This window comes from Conger conger, chromosome 19, assembly GCF_963514075.1.
Source record: "Conger conger chromosome 19, fConCon1.1, whole genome shotgun sequence".
Lineage (NCBI taxonomy): Eukaryota > Metazoa > Chordata > Actinopteri > Anguilliformes > Congridae > Conger > Conger conger.
Genome location: NC_083778.1, coordinates 18,683,507 through 18,692,539, shown reverse-complemented (window position 1 = coordinate 18,692,539; position 9,033 = coordinate 18,683,507). Strand labels below are relative to the sequence as shown.

Here is a 9,033-nt window from a genome sequence, read left to right as displayed (position 1 = left end):
CATAATCATAATCACTTATATTTGTATTCTGATGGGTCTTGACCAAAAATAGACCCTCAAATCTTTAAAAAAGTCCTTTCTCCCCTCTGGCTGGACCAGGCATCCCCACTGGTGCTTCTGAGACAAGGTCGCTTATACACACACGTGTGTATCTCTTTAAGGTAACCATGGTTACTTTCCTCCAGACATCTATCAGTCCAGGGTTCAGAGGTCAAACCGTGTGTGGGGGGGGGGGGGGGGGGGATGTCCCATGGAAGGGGCTGAGAACATTACAACATACATTGTACAAAGTTTACATTCAGTTAAAAGCTTCACAGTCCCGCATGTGACGGTGTTTGGGTGACTTGGCGACTGTGCTCGCGGTGTGTTCAGTTGGTCCAGGCTTCGAGGCTGGCTACATTCCTTGAAATCCACAGTGAGAGACGTGATTGTCATACACTGCCTTTGTGAATGAGATTACATCACCGACCGCAGCCAAGTTTCCCAGGTAAACTCAGCAATGGCTTCCCCTCTGCCCACGTTCCCGAAACTACACTTCCCGTGCTGCACTGGGCCCCACAAACTACTCTATTCTATTCTTAGAGGGAGGACCAAAACAAGATGGCGTACAAGCAGCGGCTCAACCTCCCGGCTTTTACTGGGAAACTCTGCATCCCTCGACAGCTCCCTCTTGCGTCGGGTCTCCGTTCGCGACGATCCAACCGGATCGGTTTGCTTCAAGCGGACGACATACGCTGGCCACAGGAAAGGTCGGCAGGATCGCGATAAAAAGAACGTTAAAAAGAATGGCGGCTCAAAAAGTCATGAAAGGAAAAAAGCAGCCTGACAGAATGACAGCTTTGCAAGGCATGTGGCTTCAACTTCTGAAAAAGTACAGTTTGCTACATCGTGTAAAAAGCAAGACGTCCTTCCTTAGCAGTCTGTTCCTACACATCAAAGCTGAGCTCTTTAAAAAAAATAATTAAAAAAAGCCTCTCTTGTAGTTCCTCCACTCTCACCACTAGATGGCACCCCACTCCCAGCCAAAATGTTACCAAAGGAGAGGTTTAAATATCTGCCCGAAAGAGGCTCTGGGAGGAAAGGAGGCGTGGGGTGGGGGTGGGGGGGGGTGAGGGGCGATTAGATAGGGATTGACACTACGGCCAGCAGCGCCCCCTACAGGGCGGGACAGAGAAACGCACCCTAGGGGTGGTGCTTGTGCGTTTGCAGACCCCTCCAGAGTAAGAGAGAGAGAGGGAGGGAGAGAGAGAGAGTGGCGGTGTCATGCGGTTGGCGGCGACGCTCGCTCGACCTGGGACTCCGCCGGGAGGAGCCTCTAGAGGGCGCTCTAGACTGTGCGCCCACCCGGGACCCGTGCAGTGTGCGCACGTTAGAAAATGGTGGTCTCATATTTGGTGTTAACTCCCCTCTTCGCCTCCTGCCCAGGCTCCAAAATCCACGGGACGTGCTTCGGGTCCATCGAGGGCTGTTCCATCTAGAACAACGGGGGGGGGTAGTTTCTGTCAGAGTGCACATGTCCACACATTATGCAGATACACAAATAGACTCGTCCATCATTCATGTGCGAGTGCTATTCACAGAACAATCAGATATTGGACTGGTTTTGCAGACAGACTAAAAGTCTGCCCTGGAATACAGAGTAGAGAATCTAAAATGTAATTTAATCCTTAATTTGTTTCTGTAAAACTGGCCCAGTAAGTCACACAGTAAGCCTGATCAACTTCCAGACCGTCACCACTGTATTTTCCAACTCTACCCAATTACCTCCTCTCAAACTCCTGTACTGCAATAGATAACAGGGCCCTGATATAGCAGGGGCAGCCTGTAGCTTAGTGGCTCAGGTACATGACTGGCACCCGGAAGGTTGGTGGTTCAAGCCCCCGGTGTAGCCATGACTCGATCCAGGCAGCTGTCGGGCCCTTTGAGCAAGGCCCTTAACCCCGCATTGTTCTTGGCGGGATTGTCCCCTGCTTCGTTGAATAAACTGGAAGTCGCTTTGGAAAAAAAAAAATAAAGACTCACCTAAATAACTATAATGTTACGTAATGTTATACGGACTTATATCTCAGCATCCAATCTAATTATGCACGCTCGTTTGTAGTTCAGCGCACCGGAACTCCTCACTACCGCAGGAAGGTGTGAATGTGGGACAGTCTGGCTCTCCTCCCTGGCTCTGCTCCAGTTCTGCCTGCAGGAGTGGGGCTTTGACGTGGCCTCCTTCCCCCGCTCCCTGGGACAGGGCTAATCTCACGCCGTCAGACCTGGAGCCCGCGCCTGTCTCTGCTCACTTTGCCAGAACATTCATATTAAACGGGCTCTGCACACAGTGCTCTGCACACAGTGCCCCGCTCACAAGCGCCGAGACAACTGGCAGCGGGAAGGCTTCTGTGGGTTTTAAAGAAATAATAAATAATAAAAACTGTACAAAAACTGGGCCAGAAGGTGTTTTTTTTTTTTTTCTCATATACTGAAAATGATGAAACACAGCAAGAATGTTAGGATCCCAACGAGGGGGAAAAGTTACATTTTTTTTAAATGTGCCTTTTTATTGAAATTGTTCGACGAAAGGAAGAGTTTGGGTTTTTAGCTGACAGCTATTTGAAATGTATGTAACTTTCTTTCTTTTTTTTGCAAAAGAGAACACAAGAGATTCATATCTCATGGACAGAAATAAATGTTAGTCGTAATCGGTCGAGACGCGAGCAAAAACGCAGTATCATAATCAAAAGGCTCAAAATAGAGGCACACGGAAATTTACTGCATATGACAAACAACAGCAAATAAGTTAAGATGACGATGAATGATGGATGTAATAATGGGAAGAAAAATACAACTCAACTGTGTAAGCCTGAGGAGTGGATGGGGAAAAAGAATGAAGTATTCCAGCCTGTGGGGTCTGGTGTGAGATGTCATTGGTCGAGAGGTGGCGTGGTTTGAGATGTTATTGGTGGAAAGGTTGAGTTCGGGGTGTGGTCTGAGATGTCATTGGTGGAAAGGTTACGTTGGGGGTGTGGTGTGAGATGTTATTGGTGGAAAGGTTACGTTGGGGGTGTGGTGTGAGATGTTATTGGTGGACAGGTTGAGTTACGGGGGTGTGTGAGATGTTATTGGTCGAGAGGTGGCATGGTGTTAAATGTCATTGGTCGAGAGGTGGCATGGTGTGAGATGTTATTGGTGGATAGGTTGAGTTAGGAGTGTGGTGTGAGATGTTATTGGTCGAGAGGTGGCATGGTGTGAGATGTGATTGGTGGATAGGTTGAGTTAGGAGTGTGGTGTGAGATGTTATTGGTCGAGAGGTGGCATGGTGTGAGATGTTATTGGTGGATAGGTTGAGTTAGGAGTGTGGTGTGAGATGTTATTGGTCGAGAGGTGGCATGGTGTGAGATGTGATTGGTGGAGAGGTTGAGTTACGGGGGCGTGTGAGATGTTATTGGTCGAGAGGTGGCATGGTGTGAGATGTTATTGGTGGATAGGTTGAGTTAGGAGTGTGGTGTGAGATGTTATTGGTCGAGAGGTGGCATGGTGTGAGACGTGATTGGTGGATAGGTTGAGTTAGGAGTGTGGTGTGAGATGTTATTGGTCGAGAGGTGGCATGGTGTGAGATGTTATTGGTGGATAGGTTGAGTTAGGAGTGTGGTGTGAGATGTTATTGGTCGAGAGGTGGCATGGTGTGAGATGTGATTGGTGGAGAGGTTGAGTTACGGGGGCGTGTGAGATGTTATTGGTCGAGAGGTGGCATGGTGTGAGATGTTATTGGTGGAGAGGGTGAGTTACCGGGGTGATAATACTCACAGATTTGCGGATGTTGCCCCGAGGCTTGACCATGGGTTTGCCAGGCTTCTCAAAGCTCTCGGGCAGAGTGGAGGACCCGTGTCCACTCTTCCTCGCCTGCAGGGCCAGCTGATAGGCCACCTCAAACGCCTGTCCCAGCGTCAGGATGATCTCATAGGCCAGGTTCTGCATCAGGATCACGCACGCACACACACGCGCGCACACACACACACGCACACACACGCACACACACGCACACACGCACGCACGCACACACACGCACACACACGCACACACACACAAAAAGTAAATGCAACGATTTTCCCTGCAAGTCATAAAACAGGGAGACGGCACACAGACACTGCAATGGCAAACGGACAAGGCAGGGGGGTGCCAGAGAGCTCCAGCCTGCAGTACCTCCTCCGGAACACAGGGGGAGCCGCAGGAGACTCACCACATCGAAGGCGGTGAAGACGTGGCAGTAGTGGTGGCTGGACTTGAGGTCTTTCGTGATGTAGGCGAAGGTGGAGAGGTCGTCGGGGTCCTGAGCGGCGCACGAGATGTTTCGGATCTCGTGCTCCGCGATGATGTTCTGTCAATCACACACACAGAGGGGGCGGAGAACAGGCAGGTTGCTAGGAAACCTCATCGCTATGCTTCTGAAGAGTATTCTAGAAGCCTGTCTTTAAGAATTCAGTAATGTTTTTTTTTTTTCTCCTTTTCGAGCTGTAATGTGAAGCAGCAGCGAGCAGGAAGCAGGCCTTGGGACTACATCAGGGGCCTAAACAAGCTTGAACCTGAAGCTAGATCCTGAACTATGCTGGTTTTTGTTTTTCCACCCAGATCAGTGATATAACTCCTACGATTGACAAAGTGCAGAATGAGAATGACAATCTGCTGGTCCTGTGTCTCTCCGGGGCCAGGCTTGCAGACGCGTTTGGTCTGCGCCAGCTCTCCTGTAGAACTACGCGCCCCTGCGGTGAGGAAAACAGCCACTGGCTGCAGTGCTCCCTGAAGGGGTTTAAGTGGCACTACGGGGACTCCGCATTTGGGAGAAAGAGGATGCTGAGAGTTTAGGGGAAACACCGTCTCCAGATAAACACCGTCCACACTATTCACAGTTGTCTGAGAGAAGCGTGCGCGGAAGGTTCCGGTTACCTTGTTGGCGCCGTCGATGAACTTGACTCCCTTGTAGGAGACGGAGAGGATGATGGTGGGAATGTTCTTTATCTGGTCCGTGGATTTCTGGGACGGCGACATAAAAGACACAATAACAGTCGAGCGCACGGACCAACCACGGGGATAATTCAACACCCATTCAAACACGGCCGTTTAAAAAAAAATGACAAACTCCTGACATTTGGGTTGATTATAGTCCCCCGCGGATCCAGCCGGGAGCCTCTCTTTATAACGGAGCGCGTGAGAGAACGACGAGAAGGGGAAAAGATAAAAGCCGACAGATTTAAGCCGCAGCTGACAGGCTGACGGCGCGGCCCTCGTGTTCGGCTGACAGTTGGTCCGACGCAACCTCCATTTCCAGACGAGCCATCGCCACGCTTCGTGATCTCTCCATTTTGAAAGATAGTTATTAATACTGCAGCCGGGGGGGGAAGGGGGGGGGGGCTTGACCAAATATAACCCACTGCACATCGAGAGATGAGTTGTATATATATATATATATATATATATATATATATCTTGGCTTATGTTATCTAAGAGTTCAGCATTTTCAAGCATTTGCTTCGAGTCGTCTCAGAGCTTAGCACCGAAAGGCTGACATTAAAAAGGAAAACTCACCGCTTTTACAAAAGCAGTTATAAGCAATGTGGGATTTCATCAATCTCTTTAACTGTCACCGTCTCTTAACAGGCCCTCGATGCGATCCACGCACACAACATTAATATCGCATTAATATTCCCCTCTTCAAAGTACTGTACTTCCACCGTTTCATAAGCTCCGGTGTGTTTCCGTCGAGCGGCAGACCCCTGTCGAAATCTCTTTCCTCCTTTCAGACGGAGCGGACATGAAACCCGAGCGTTCTGACAGCGGCAGGAGACGCAGAGAGAGCCAGGAAACGCCGCGCTGAGGACGGAATTCAGCTCAAGCGCCGGCCCGTCTGCGTGTGAGTGCGGAAGCGGTGTGACCCTGACGTGTGAACGCAGACACGCAGGCCTGGCGTGAAACTGAGCCCCCGAATGCTTTACACGGAGAGAAACACAGAGAAACATCCCTGCGATTACATCAGGCAGCAGAACAAATGTCTCTGGTCTCTCCTCTGGGGTCGCTGAGAATGAGGACATGGATGATGGGGAATTAAGGTGAAGGCAACAGGAATATTACACGAGCACGGGTGGGGGTGGGGGTTTGGTGCGTGCGTGTGTGTGTGTGTGTGTGTGTGTGTGTTTGCGTGGGGGTTGTGTTTTATGAATATTAACTATTTTTTAGAGCAGGGCATTTGTGGAGGGTTGTGTAACATGAATATTAAATGATCTCTACAGGGTTTACTGTATTATTTATGAATGCCCAGGACCAGTACAGAGTGGCTGTGATGAGACTGAAACCCTCCTCTCTGTCTCTGTCTCTGTCTCTGTCTCTGTCTCTGTCTCTGTCTCTGTCTCTGTCTCTGTCTCTGTCTCTGTCTCTGTCTCTGTCTCTGTCTCTGTCTCAATGAGGAGACTGGGGTGCTTATCTGGACTGCAGGAGGGGCGAGTGTGGGAGGAGACACACACACCCCCAAAAGACTCTCACAGACGCACTGAAACACTCACACAGACATGCACCCAAACAGTCACACCCCCAATGTGGACAGAGCGCACTGCTTGTGTACACACACGCGCACACGCACTCGCACTCACTCACACACACACACACACATGTGAAACACGCATGCATATACACATACACCCACACAAGCACAAACACACATACACATAGACAAACACGCACATACATACACCCACACATGCATAAACATACACACTCAGAAACACACATAATCCCACACACGCACACACACACACACACACACACGCACACGCACACGCACACGCACACACACGCGCACACACACACACACACACACACAGCCCCAGACGGCCCCACGTACCCTCATCTTGGCGCAGGCATCGTGGGTGGACTCGGTCCCTCTCAGCTCCTTCACCAGCATGGAGCCCAGGTACTGAGGACAGAGCACAGCAGAGCGGGCAGCGTTATAGCCGCGTCGGCGTAAGAATAGCTCCAAGCCCGCAGGCCAGTCTACAGGGAGGAGGAGGAGGAGGAGGAAATCGCTACGGCTGAGCAGAGCCACATGTGCCCGGTGATATCACCTCATTCATCATCGCTGAGACCTGGCCTCGCTCCACTGAGAGGACCAGTGTGGAGACAATACAAACACACACTTTACAACAAGCCTCATCAATCGGCATTAATTAATGAAGCTGCCAACATGAATCAATGACGGACAAATGCATTGATATTATATTGACATATTTGTTAGCTACATGGTATTTATACATTAGCAAACCAAAGGATGAACTTAAAATGAGTAAACCATTCACAAATACATGAACTGACTTTTTCATTCAAATATGAATTGGGAATAACTAATGTAGTACAAATACATTAACAGAGCTGTAAAGATTAACTTCTCAGTTGTAGTTAGTTAACAACTACACTAGTTCACATGCATGGAACCTCATTGTAAAGTGTTAGCGACACACTCGGTCAGTCAGGAGCGAATCGGGAGCGGGTACGGGGGTACAGGGGTACTCACGTAAGCCTCGTAGTCACATGACTGGAAGATGAGCCTCTCGGGGTGGTGCTGCCAGTACTGCACCGGCGTGGATGATGTCGCCTCGTTGGGCGGCCGTAACGTGATTGGCTCGCACCACTCTCCCTGCTGAAATCACAGGTTTGCACACATAAATGGGACCCAGCACTCAGGGCCCCGGCACTCAGGGGCCAGCACTCAGGGGCCCCGGCACTCAGGGGCCAGCACTCAGGGGCCCAGCACTCAGGGGCCCCGGCACTCAGGGGCCAGCACTCAGGGGCCCCAGCACTCAGGGCCCCAGCACTCAGGGGCCCAGCACTCAGGGCCCCGGCACTCAGGGCCCCAGCACTCAGGGGCCCAGCACTCAGGGCCCCGGCACTCAGGGGCCAGCACTCAGGGGCCAGCACTCAGGGGCCAGCACTCAGGGGCCAGCACTCAGGGCCCCGGCACTCAGGGGCCCCGGCACTCAGGGCCCCGGCACTCAGGGGCCCCGGCACTCAGGGGCCAGCACTCAGCCAACAGACCGCTCTGTGACTCCTTTCACCAGCTCCCTGGTGAATCCGCAGCGGAATTAAAAACCTGGAAATCACCGTGTGCTGAAACCTGCAGCCCTCACACTGTGTATGGTCAGACTGAACTGAGGTTACCAGCTGCACGTTGCACTCGGCGTTCAGAAACGGCTGATTTAGACCACGTCAAAGGTTCAGTTGCAGTACATTACATGTTATTTTGCAGACGCTTTTATCCAAAGCGACGTACAGAGAGCACGCAGAGCAGGTCGGATGAGCTAGAATCCACAAAGACACCACAGCAGAGCCATGAACATCATTTCCAGTACACATGGCAAATAGGCCAAGTAAGGAATTATGGCTAACGACAGTACCAAGAAATATAAATGCAAATAGAATACAAATACAACTGCAACTAGATTGGACTGCAGCGTACGACACGGTCAGACGTTTGCAGATGCTCAAAGGCTCGATTTACAAGCCGATTTTACTTTGTGACTGGTGACGCACACGCAAGAGCCGAGAAGCCCAAAAGAGAGTGACTGAAGCAGCGACAGGAGACCTGTCTCAAAGTTAAACTCCCCGTCTGCATCCGTGTTCTGCGTGTTGTGCAGTCCCAGAACGGCGCCGTAATAATAGTCTTTTTAGCGGTTAACGTTTCCCCATCAAACACGGAGCGGGCCGCGGCTGACAGTTAATTTTCGAGGAAAGACCTGCAAAGCGCTTTGGCGTGCCACTGCGGACCCCGCTTCTGAATGCGGGTAAACACCGTCTATCGCTCATCTCCCGACGTGTGAAAGCGCTCCTTTCCTCTTTCCCTGTTTCCCTCCATCCCTCCGCTGCCTCCTTCACGCCTCGCTCCACACCTCGACAGCGGAGGATTGTGGGAAGGGAAGGGAAGAGGAGGGGAGGTCTGAAGCGTAGTGGTTAAGGTTCATGACTGGGACCCATAGGGTCGGTGGTTCTAATCCCGGTGTAGCCACA

At 51.0% G+C, this 9,033-nt stretch overlaps 1 pseudogene; it reads right to left on the bottom strand.

Moving 5' to 3' along the window:
* Positions 1–1,097: 1,097 nt before the first annotated feature.
* LOC133118840 (ankyrin repeat and sterile alpha motif domain-containing protein 1B-like) overlaps positions 1,098–9,033 on the bottom strand; it is a 33,625-nt pseudogene continuing 25,689 nt past the window's right edge.